General features: G+C 45.7%; 1 long non-coding RNA gene across 2 annotated transcripts in view; it reads left to right on the top strand.

Annotated features, from left to right (window-relative positions):
- Positions 1-12,387, top strand: part of LOC109317117 — a 29,715-nt gene that overhangs the window by 1,232 nt on the left and 16,096 nt on the right. The window contains exons 1-3 of one of the 2 annotated variants that reach the window (XR_002102981.1): positions 288-776; positions 6,739-6,834; positions 7,765-7,922. This is a non-coding gene — a long non-coding RNA (uncharacterized LOC109317117). Of the gene's footprint in view, positions 1-287; positions 777-6,738; positions 6,835-7,764; positions 7,923-12,387 lie in introns of those variants that run through there. The other variant, XR_002102980.1, reaches the window with a different exon arrangement.

The raw sequence follows: 12,387 nt of genomic DNA on the forward strand, positions 1-12,387 counted from the left end.
TTGTCTGTGGTGTGTTTTTTTTAATTATTTAAGGGTCTCTGAGTGCTCCACGCTGGTTCATGAATTAAGATTCAGAATATCCTTTAGCAAGTAGTTTTATTCTTCACTTTTTACAGATGAGGAAGCTAACAAACAGCAAGGTTTAGGCTTAGCTGTAAGAGGAGATTGGCAAGCATGGCTATAGCTAAATAATTACTTTGCTACAGTTATTCTGGACTCATTCCCTACTTTTATTCCAAAAATGTGTCCACATGGGAAGATCAAACTGGAGTACAGCTATACAGTGCAGAGCAGTTTTACTTACGTAGACAAGGCCTGGATAGCTTTCCTGACGTCATAGCGTTTTGAGTCTGTGCCTCACAACTGAACCTCTCCATTTACATGACAGGTCATAAATTAACATGCTTTTGTTACTCAGTAATAGTGAATTGTCAGGGTTTTTGAAAAGCAACACGGGGCCCATTTCTTTTACGTTCGTCTCTTCTTGCCGGACTTGAAAAAGCCCTGAACATCTATCCCCACTTAAGCACTCAGCTTCTCTCCAAATCAGGGAGGTTTGCAGGCTCGTGAATGCTGTAAACGTTGTTTTTGGAGCTGCTTGTAAACTGGGAAAGTCTGAAAGAGACTGTCACGTAGCTGAGATGACTCACCTCGCAAGACTCCTCCCGCGGGGCTGAGTGCTGCTGCACGCCCGGGATCGGGCCACGTTATGTGTTGACTGTGTTGTGTTTGCTCACCTTGAGGGGCTCTTCAACCAAGGCTGCAAGAGCAGACAGGTAACAATTTTGTAGCCTGTGGCTTTCCTGCTGCTCTTTTTAGAGGTTTACAACTATTATTTCTGTGTGTATCCCCTCAACAGTAAGTATTCTCTCCCTATATTGCACTTCTCCTTAGGTTCATATATTTTAATGCTAGAAGATACAACTCAATCAGCTATTCTCATCTCCTGTATTAAACAGGCCAGAGAGTTCCATCCGGTTAAACATACAGCGAGACCAAGAAATTGCGTTTAACTCAAGCACACCTTCCAGGAAGTCATTGAGGTGTGAAGTGAGACTTCAGCAAAGGGAGAAGCATCCACTTCCCTTCCTCAAAGCGCTGTCATAGTTGTAAAAGAGATGGGTGGGACTCTTCAAAGATGCTTGCTATTATTGCTTTGCTGGTAGAACGGGGTTGCATGCACCATGCAGTCACATGTTGCATGGTCCTAGCAGGTTGGTTGCACAAACGACTTAGAGATGATTTATGTTTTTTCCATTGTCTTTCTCTGCGGACACAGCTGCCAACTCTGCGTAGCATTTTTCAGCTGGGAAGCAAATGAACTCAGTGCTATATTCCGTATGGCTTACAGTGAACTTTCACAAAATGAACGGGGAATTTATTTTTCTAGGCTCGCAGCCAGGAAAGCTTTCTAAGGTCCGGTCTACATGGCTTTTTCTGCAGCCATAAAAACACCGGCACCTATTTATGTAATGGTCTTATTTACTGACCCAGTGCATCTGGGCATGTCACATTTCTGTGTCCTCTTTTGGATTTTTAAGCTATCTGATTGCTTGTTTGATCTGTATTTCTTATAGCCATCTTTGCTCAAGCTTTCTTGGCTAATTCAATGTATTCTTAGAACAAAAGAGGCAAACCAAAAGAAGTTTTTGGGGACCGTAAAGGCCCAGGTGGGATCTGGCTCCTTCTGTGGTTTTAGCACTATTTTCTGTTTGCTCTTTCTGCTTCTCATTTAAGACTGTCTGGAATCCCGAGGCTAGAGACAGGAGCTACACATGAATTGGTATAAGTGATCACTAGTCACCGGTTCAGATCTGTAACACAACAGAAGTGCAGCGCACATAAACCACTTTCAAAATGGCTGAAGCCGGTTTAACAGAAAACCAGATGGATGTAGTATCAGACTTAACTGATTTTTTTAAAATCGGTTTAATGATCCCCTCCAGATTCAAGTTAACTCTCAGTCTCCCAGCATCCCAGGATGCTTTGCAAACCCTCCCTAGTTGCACAGGACTGATCGGGGTGGAAAGGGCAAGCTACCTGTGCCCAAGCTGTCTCCTCCAGCAAAGCAGGGAGGTGTGCTATACCCCCAGGCCTCTGCAGGTATGTGGCTGCATTTCCAGAATAAAAAGTGAATGTCCGTTCACTTGGTTATCAGCTCAATCTATGCAGCTTACACTAGCCTGCGAAGACTGAATCAATTCAGCCTCAGGCTTGCTGACTGTTTGTACTTAGCCTAGGTATCTGCATGATGCCTCCGTACTTCAGATTTCTGCAAAGAGTGACTTGTACAGATTGATCACACTGCAGCTTCCGAAGGATGAAAAAATGTGGTAGGCAAACCACCATGCTAAGTGTCCCAGATGATACGGCCCTGGGCTGAATTAATTCCTACCCATGCAAAGAGTTGCAAACGACTCTACCCATTGACACCTTGTGTCATGGAGCAGAGGAGGGTTTCCATTCCTCTTGGTTTTCTGGCTGCACTGGGAGATTCAAATGGGTGGTGAAGTCAGATTCAACATACCTCAGAATTTAGTTCATAAAGAAGCGTAACTTGTTTAGTATCAAACTGTGAGTATGCCCATAGTTTTTGTGGGAAGTCAAAGTAGTGTCCCTGTCCTCCAGGTTTTATAATGTTGAGTCGAAATTTGACAAGTGGTAGCCCACAGGAGCAACTAAGGGAATGGGGAGTGAGGCAAATACCAGGAAGATTCACATGCTTGATCTGCGTAGCAGTGCACATATTTGGGAGGCTGGGTTTTGCTAAAAAAACCCAACCCACACTGTGATCCAAAGCTGTTAATGATTCATGGGTTTCTGTGTATTTGGTTTAGCTTCTTTGGGGAGGTGGAGAAGATGCGAGAGAAGGGCAGACAGGAGAAGGAAAGTCAGAGGGGTACTGGAGAGTTGGGCTGAAGATGGGAAGGGCTTGTGGGGAGAAGAAAAGCAATGAGCTATATAAGAAATGCACATACGGGCACATATATGCACATGTCATCAGATATGCCCTGCATAGCCCACGTGGTCGTTCCTCCTCTGACCTTGATGGGATGCTACATATCTTATGTGGAGAGATCCAGCCCTTACTTTCAAAGCAGGAGCTCCTTCCATTTATCAGAGTGAAATGCTAGCAGAAGAGGTTTCTCTTGGCACAGTTGGACCTGCAGTGTGACAGCTGGTATCTCACTTGGCCTAATTCTGTTGTCTTGTGAGACAGACACGTGATGCCTACTACTAGAGCAGATTTGAATGGTCCTCTTCCCCTCCTCCTCTCTGTTGTCCCTGATTGCGGGTAGTGAGAAGTTAGCAGTTGCAACACATGAGTTCACACAAGTGTAAGAGAAAGGGAATGTGTGCTTGAGTCTGAAAAACTTGCATGGGTTCATTTCCCACAGTCCAGCATTATGCATAGTGGTAATGTGATAGGAGATATGTGTTAGGTAAAGTATTGCTTTTCTAACCAACTCTGTGTATTCCTTACAATGATGAAACCTCTCATGTGGCCACAGTTCCAGCGGCAGCTGAGGGTCAAGCTTGTTGCATTTAGTTATTATTTGTCTGACACTGAGGTCTAAGACCTCGAAGATTGCGCTGGGCACTGCACAAACATGCAATCGGAGTCATCCTGCCCTGCAGAGTTTGCAAGCCACAACAAAGGTAAGGAGGGAAACAGAATTGAAGTCGTTTTCCCAAGGTCACGTGAGAGATAAGGGCACGATAAGAAAGAGAATCTGTCTCTTGATTCCTAGGTAGGAACTCAATTCACTAGATCAACCTGTCTCCCTAGGACCAATTCTTACTAGTAATGTCCCTGCTGCTTCAACAGTTTGTCCACCATAGCACACTGCTCCAAAAAAAGGAGTCACTTTCCGTGGCTATTCATATGGTAGTTTGTGCTGGAGACCCACGGCGTTAATCGGAAAAGGCCTGATGAAATAGCGTCAGCGAGCTGTGGAACGGCATATTGAGCAATAGAGCAGGCTCGTACCTTCCTTGCGTGCTTTTGGTTTCTTAGAGACTTTATCATTCCTGTGGTATGTTAAATGGAATAAATTATGGGTTGGGGTACGTTCAGCGTTTTCTTGATGAGTTTTTAGGGATTGCGTTGGAGTCAAGGAAGCTGGAAGTTGCGGCTTATGTTTTAGGTTTACAGGCTTTCTTTCATTGGAGGCTAACCGTGGGACTTGTGCAAGGGAACTAGTGTCCTGACATGTTTTATGGTGCTACATTTGCCCATAGCAATGAGAGAGCTGCTCTTTCTGCTGGCTGACAGGTCATGCTGAGAAATTTGAACTTGAATTGTTCAAAGGGGTGAAATACAGGTACTCCTTTTGCAGAGAGGGAGTGCTAGCTTCTCTGGAAGCCCTGAGAAGTTAGGGTGAGCTGGGATCCTAAAAGCCTTTTTTCATAGCAGGTGGGGAGAGATTTTTAGGCCTCGCAGCTATTGACTGGAGAAAGAACAACAGGCCAGAGTTCACTGGCCACTGTCACTGGGAGGACACACATTGTCCTCTATGCTTGGGAGGTGCCGTTCTACTGCTGGGCGCAGGGCCTAGCGCTGTGCAGGATTTCCTACGCTTCGCTTGATTTGGAGCGTGCTTTGGTTCTGTGTTGTTCCACGGGGAAGAAGATGCTGTTGTTGAATGCCCCCTTGCAGTACTGTGAATGGGATTCACACAGCGATACAGAGCAGGTGCGTGTACTGCCTTCAGTGGCTTCTGCTTCACGGCCTCGACGGCCACAGGCCCGGTGTGCTCCTCCCCTACTGAGTGCTGCCTTCCCGCTCCTCACCTTGTTCCTGCCCTGCTTGCATCTTACTCCGGGGCTGCAGAAGCCCCCACGTCGGGCTTTAGTCTCTGGAAGAGCCCCTGTACCTGCCCCACAGCTGCTCTGTACCAGCCTAGCTGGCATAAGAGGAGCTGCAAGGCAACCGCCAATTTCCACAGCGGGTGTTTTTGCTCTCAAAACCCCTGTTGTCTCTGCAGTTCCAGCCTCTCTTTCATTAATACACAGGGTGCCTCTTGAGGCATAAAAGCACTATTGTTGGGATGTCTAGGGAGAATCAAGCGAGCAGGTGGAGGCAGTTAGTCAAGCTGGTTGCCCCAGTCTTTTTGACTGTTAGGGAAGGGCGAACATTGAAAAATCACGTTGAAAATAAATTACTCACCTTATTGTAAAGCCTTAGCATGACTGTGACAGGTAAGGGGGGCAGGATGGGGCCGCAGGAGCAACTGCGGCCCTTTGGCGTATTCATTAAACAGGACTCGGAGCAAAAGCACCAGGTCTCCTTCTGGCAGGCTTTCTGCTTGGCCCCTCCAGCTTCCTGGGCTTTAGTTTCCTCCTGTAATATAGGGAATAATAAAATATACCTCCTGGCGGGGGCTGGAGGGTTGCGAGGCTTAGTGGTTATGAAGCATGTTGAAATGCTAAGAGAGAAGGGCAAAGTATTATAATTAAAGGCTGGAAGATATGGTGACTCCCAGACAGCATGTGAGATGGACTGAGAAATGATGTGTTGCCTTTCTGCGACGAATTAGTATTGGAAATGTGTTTTGAGGAAGGAGCGGTGTGAGCTGGGGTTTGGGCCACTGGGCTGGGAGTCGGGGCTCTGTGCTGTCTTCCTGGCCCGGCTGTGTGACCTCGAGCGCCGTGTCTGTGATGGAAGCAAATTGGGACAGGAACTGTCTCTCGCTACAAGATTTTAATACGATGACCCCCTAGGTGTTACTGTAAAACAATGTGAACAATGAGAAAGGATCACAGTATCTAGACAACGGCAAAGCGTTACCATTATCTATAATTCATGATACTTCAGCAGCTAAAAATATGAAGTGCATTTGATAGGCCAGGAGCGATTCGAGCGGCACAGAAACTAGGTCAAAACCTTCCCTGAATCCCCACCCTGAAATATGACAGTATAATCCCAAACATGACAAACATCTGCTTTCAAGCTCTTCACAGCAGGCTGCTTCTCTGCACTACAGACCGAGTCAGCGTGCTCCTTCAGTTCATGTTTGTTCTGCATGTTCTTTTATGGCAATGGGTCTGATCCTGTGAAGTGTTAAATGCCTCCAATTGCTCTTGACTTCTGTGGGACTGAAGAAACTCAGGCTCCTTGTGAATGATGTAAACCCTAGCAGAGCAGGCATTCAGAGCCAGATATAAAAGGGCCTTTTAAGCACCTGACTCCCATTGCCCCTAAGAGTTGGGCACCAAAATACCTTTTGGATCTGACTCTCCATCTGCAATATTTCTATGTGATTTAGAGTGACCTTTTTCACTCCAGACTGAAAATGTCATTGAGCTACTCTATATTCTTTTGAGCAGAGCAAAGTCCTTTGCTGGGTTAAATCCCCTTGCACTGCCCTGTACTTGTATTTGGTAATTACTGTGGTGCCACATACTAACCCTTCCCTTCTAATCATGGGGAAAACTTCTCATTTTCATTGTTTTTGTTAGAGGGAAGGAGGAAGCAGGGTCTTGTGGGCAAAGCATGGGGCAGAGAGTCAGGAGAGCTCTCCCTGGCTCTGCCATGAGCTTTCTGAGTGACACTTGGCAAATCACATAGCCCCATCCATGCAATGACTTGAACAGAAACAATGTTCATCCCTCCATACCCATTCAGTGTTTGGAATAGCAAGATGCTAAAGGCTGGGGGGGAGGAGGGTGCATGCAAAAGATTACAATTTATCTATAGTGAAGGCGACTTTCTCCTTTGTCTTGTACTTTCTGTAGGCATTGCCGTGATACAAAGTGCTACCAGAGGCAACGGTGAAAAGGAAGGAAGAAGATGCCAGACCCGGGAAAATCAGGTGCTGTGACTCTGTGGTGGTGAGAACCAGCCTCCTTTTTCATCCATTCTGCATAGTTGGATCAAAGGTTGAAAGGATCCTAAGCTCAACCCCTCCCAAGGATCGCCGGGTTTGCAAAGCTTCTTTCATTTGATCTCCCCTGGCGCAGCGAAGGCAGGCAGCTGAGAGCGGCTGGGGAGAACTTGGCCCTCTTCCCTGGGCCAGCACAGCTGCAGATGGGAGGGAAGGTTTGGTTTGGTAGTTAAACTTGATATCTCAGCTCCTTCCATGTATTTGTTTTGCAAATCACTCCCATTTTCTCCCACAAGATGCCAGATTCCTAATTTTGCCTTTCCTCTTTAGAGAGTCAGAGTCCACCTTGATACAGAACCACCCTGTGAGAGCGCTTCTGTCACTTAGCCGGGTAGGAAAGAAGATCAGGCCAGCTGATGTTTCCGTCAGCAAAAGCCATGTCTGGCAGATTGAAAATAGCCCTGCTGGGACTATTTACTCTTTGTCCCGCTAGGTTGTTTCTCCACCCCGATAAGTCTTGTGCAACTAGATACTCTGGCCAAAGGCCAGAAGAAGGAGTTAGAAGGAGAATCCAGGACTGAGGGCCAGGTCCTGCAAGGCAGTGAGGAACCAGGTTATTTCCCTTTTATATCCCACTGAGCAGGCTTCATAAAAACCAGGTGGAATAGTTATCTTGGCCCTGCTTTGAGGCCAGAGACTGCCTTCTCTCTGCTCTCAAGGAGGAAAGAGAAATGGGGCTGTCACTGGGTTCCCTCCCTTATACACCCTGAGCTGCTGGGGCACTCAGATAGGGGTAAGCTACCCCCCTCAAAGAAGTACAGTGTGACAGGCATGTCACTTCTACAAATCTGGGAGTCTGGAGGGCTTTCTGCCTCAGCCATGCCTTCCTGTACTCACCTTTGATTGATGTGACTTTGCATTATGTATCCCAAAACAGGGCTGTGACTGCGACGGACACTTGAGCCCTGTGGGAGTGCAAGGCCACTGCAGCAGTAGTCAAAATAAAGTCACACTCTGGCAGACTGAGAGAAATACATCATGGAAGATAAAAGGAGAATATTTGGAATCCTTTTAATCCCACACCTCCTGGTGCAGGTACCTATGATTGCATAACCTTAGTGAAAACAGTTGCAATGTGACCTTAGTTACATCGGTAACCCAAAGGGGTTTCATTGGAGGCAGAGAAGTTGCTCTGGACTGATACCAGTGTCATGGAAATCTGAGAGTTTTAAAGCCTTCACTGTGTGTTGTTAACCCGAACAAGTCCTCCTGCAGGAATGATTTCATTCTTAAAATTGCCATAGAGTTAATTACAGGCAGTCCTGGACTTTAGCTGTTTCGAGTTACAACGGATGGCACTTACAGCGTTTATAAATTGACACCCTGTTTCGACTTTCTGATGGCAGTTTTGACTTTACGGTGCTTGATCCGATGCCACACCACACCAGCAAACAGGTTTGCTGTATCTCTTCTCTCCCCAGAGAACATCTGTCCAAACTTTCTGGGACACTTCCTTTAAGAAAGCAGACAGGACTCCAAAAAACCTGCAGCCGAGACTCCTGAGAAGACTCCAGCCAAGAGCCCTTCAAAAAGTCCAGCAAAGTCACCTCAAAGAAGTCCTTCCAAATCAATATGATTGCTATTTACAATATAAATACATTAACGTAGCTATATTAGTCATCTAAAATTGACCGAGTACAAAATTCTGGGGTATTTTTGGTGAAAATAAGGTATTGGGCCTTGAAGTGAAAAGAGGGTATCAGGCCTAACCAATCTCCCATTTGTTGCTCTTCACTGGACTCTTTTCAACTGTTCACATCCTTCTTGAAGTGTTGGGTCCAAATCTGGACACGGTACTCCAGGTGTGACCTGACCAGCGCTGAAGAGTGGGGTGTTTAATCCTTAGGGTTGTATTCTGTGCCCCCTAAATTGAAACGGTAGGTTTTTAATTGAAACCCGACATTTAAATTTAGAGGTTTTGTTTTCTGTCACTGTTATGGCGAGAGGCCTAATCCTCTTTTTTTTCAGTGGAGTCTGCCCACAGCTGGGGGGTGAGCTGCTGGCAGGGCAAGCAGCCCCTGAGCTATGAGAGGTCCTGATCCTTTCCTCTGCGGTGGTGGCGGCCCCAGCTCAGAGGCAGCACCTGGCCTGATCCAACTCTTCTCTGACCCCGAGCTGGGGCAGCACCCAGCCAGCTAGCAGCCTGCTGGGGTGGCTCTGGGGGGTGCCCCGCAGTTCAGGGGCCACTTGGCCTACTGGCAGCTTGCCCCGCCAGACACAGGAGAGACAGGCCACTGGAAAAAAAAAAGGATCAGGGCACTTGCCGCTTCTGCCTTCAGCAGGCTCTTGCTAAAGGCAGAAGCGGCAAAGGGCTGATCCTTTTTTTCTGCGGAGCCTGCCCACCTCTTCCACAGCCAGGTGGAGAGCTAACGGCTGCATCACAGCAATTTGCAGCGTTGCAAACTAAACTACATTGGGCTGTAATTTAGTTTGCAGTGATGCAAACTCATTTAAAAAAAAACCAAACTCCTGCACTTGTACAGTGTGATGCCATTAAACCACACAAAGTGACATTTTCGTCACATATACTTGGTAATAGTGTCACATGTACAAGCACCCAAAGTCTCTATATTCTTTCAGGGAGAACGACAGGGTAGAGATGTCTTAAAATGTCCATAGAGCATGGAATTCGGAGTTGGGAAGGGATGTGTCTGATGGTCAGAAAAAAGGCACCGTCTGCCTGGAGACAGACAAAATTGCATTCCTGCTGCTGTAGAGTTAGGAAAGAGCAAACAATATTTGCCTAAAGATCAAAGATAGGCCTGATTTGCATGTGGAGCTGAGTCTGAAAGCATGAGAGTGGTGAATTCTGACAGGTTTGCATGCAGGCCTAGTGATAAGGGACATGCCTGCATAGGAGGAGGGGACAGGGACCAAGGAGGAGAGAAGTAGGGAAGGGTAATTTGAGAGAAGTGAAGATGAAGGAAAGAGAAAATGGGTAGAGGGGAGGAGGAAATAAGGAAGGCTTGTTTCTCATTTACATGTAGGCCCCTTTCTGCCCCTCTTGCTTTGGAAGGGTGATGTAAAGTGGATATAAATATAATCCTCCATGCCTATTGTTAAGTCCCCTTTATGCACAGAGTGATTGATGTAAAGTGGTTTTGGCATGATTGAAGATCAGGCCCTGGGAATGTACACCCATATAGAAAGAGAAAGTTGCAGAAGCCACTTTTTGAGGCAAAGAAAATGAAGTAACTTATTAAGCTGTAGGAGATGATTCTTTCCTGGGATGTTCAGGCAGCTCCTATTGACTTTAGTGAGATTCCCATGTGTACATCCAAGGGCCTGAGGACTGATTTTTCCCTGGGAAGCACATAAGGATGATGATGATGAAGGGGCTAGTAAAGCTAACCAAAGATAGAGGGAAGAACAGGAGAAGTAAAGACACAGTCACACAGGGTGTGGGATGTGGAAGAGGTGAAAAAAAAGAACATGTTATGACTCCTTTAGCTCAGGTCTACATCTCAGTGGCCACATCTACATGAGACACTACTGCACAGTAACACTGGGGGGCACTAACCGGGCCGTAATGCTACTGCACAGTGGCTCGTTACTACTGCGCAGTAGTGTCAGAAAAAAACCTGTGTGGGAACACCACTGTGCAGTAACACCAGTTACTGTGCAGTCATTTAGTACTTGGTTATGCAAGCAGTAAATGACTGTGCAACAGATAGTATGTCTGGGTGCACACTGATGTAGGCAATAGCAAATCCTCTCAGAAATGCCGTGTCTTTGGTGCTGGCAACCCAGCTTAGCAATGAGTTGGCTCTAGCCACATCCCTGTGCAGGCCAGAAAGGAGGCCTGAAAATGGTAATTTTTTTTTCCCGTTGTCCAATTATTGTTATCATTCTCTCTGGTGAAGTGGGGCCTGATGCTAAAAGTTTGTCCGGGGCCACCAGGACTCTAGATATGGTACTGTCCCTGTGAGAAGTATCTTAATTTATGAGTTTTATTTTGACAGCAGGGTTGGAGAAGCGTGAGACTAGGGGCTGGTTTACATATACTTTTTCTATGGCTATAACTGTACCAGCTTAGTCACCAGATATAGTTATAGCAGTAAAATCCTCTAGCGTGGATGCAGTTGTCTTACTGTAAAGGTGTATTATGTCAAAACAGCTGTCAATTGGGAGAACAGGATGTTTTGATATGAGCAGCTTCATACTGGTGTAACTGTGCGTCAGCACTACAGATGTATCAGTTTGATTATGACAACACCAAAACTGTAATTCATTTCCAGATTTGCTGAAACACCATGTCCAGGTCTGTGATCACTTCAACGAGTCTGGCTGCAGGTTGTTCCCTGCATTATATAACAGAAGAGTGTTTGTGATGCACCTTCACACTTATTAAAGGCCTGGCATAGAGATCTAGGTTTGTGATTTGAGCAATAAAGAAGAGACAGATATAATTACAAGTGCAATTATCCCAGTAGCATCTCTAACCTGAGAAGGAAAGAAGATAGTCTTATAGCCAGTATTGAGGGTATGGAAATAAAGACCTTAATAATGGCATCTGGTACCTGCACTACAATGGGTGGACAGTTTTGCATGATTTTATAATTTCAGGTTGTACTAGTTTAATACTCTGTACTTTACAGATACTTCATCAAAGGAGGGAAAACAGGTTTACACAGTCAATTAAACCTTAGATGATCTGTCTAGGTCCCTTCCAACTCATTGATTCTATGATTCAGCACATCCCTCTAAATCACTAAATAATTCTGATGAGGTGCAAAAAAAGGCTCACTAATCACAAAAGGCCCCAATTCAGCAAAAACAGGAGTTGGTTTTTTTCTGGAAAGTGGGGTATATAGTTTAGTCTCCTGCCAGTAATCATTTTATTTATAGGGAGAATAAGACTTGCATGCTAGAAATGACAGCTGGAATCACTGGCTGCAGAACAGATCTGCATCCTCTCCCACAAGAACTGAAGGCTGCTGCTTCCATTTTGTGCCTGGCCTGCTCACCAGAGAGCTTTGCACTGACACAGGAAAAGCAGGCTGTTAAACTAACACAAACCAAAAAGAGAGAGAGACCTTTACATTTTCTGCAAGATATTGATCTCAGGAAGATCTTGCGGTACCTTTCAAAACTTAATAGGCAACATAAAATGCTAGCTGCAGCAAAAGGAATGTCTGGCATGTGTACCAACCAACTTCAACCCTGCCAAAATTCGATGCAATGCCCAGTGAGTTGAGGTTACTAATTAATCCTCATGTACTTTGGAGAGGCAAGTATGACTGTCACCTGCACTTTGTGCATGGGGAATTGTGGGATTGAGAAGTGAAGTAACTTGCCCATGTGGGAGAAAAACAGCAGATCTGCCGTTTATGGGTTCCTGTCATCAGTTCTTAAGACTAGCCAACAAGAAATATAGAGAGCTACCATTGCTTTCAAAGCAAAAAGTTTGTAAAAAGATGCACAAACTTAAGTTGATTTTGATAGCTTGTTAATTAATGCCACCAAAACATGCAATGGCTATCCACAGGAACCTGTTCAT

The sequence above is a fragment of the Crocodylus porosus genome, unplaced genomic scaffold (assembly GCF_001723895.1).
Source record: "Crocodylus porosus isolate Cpor-Errol unplaced genomic scaffold, CroPor_comp1, whole genome shotgun sequence".
NCBI lineage: Eukaryota > Metazoa > Chordata > Crocodylia > Crocodylidae > Crocodylus > Crocodylus porosus.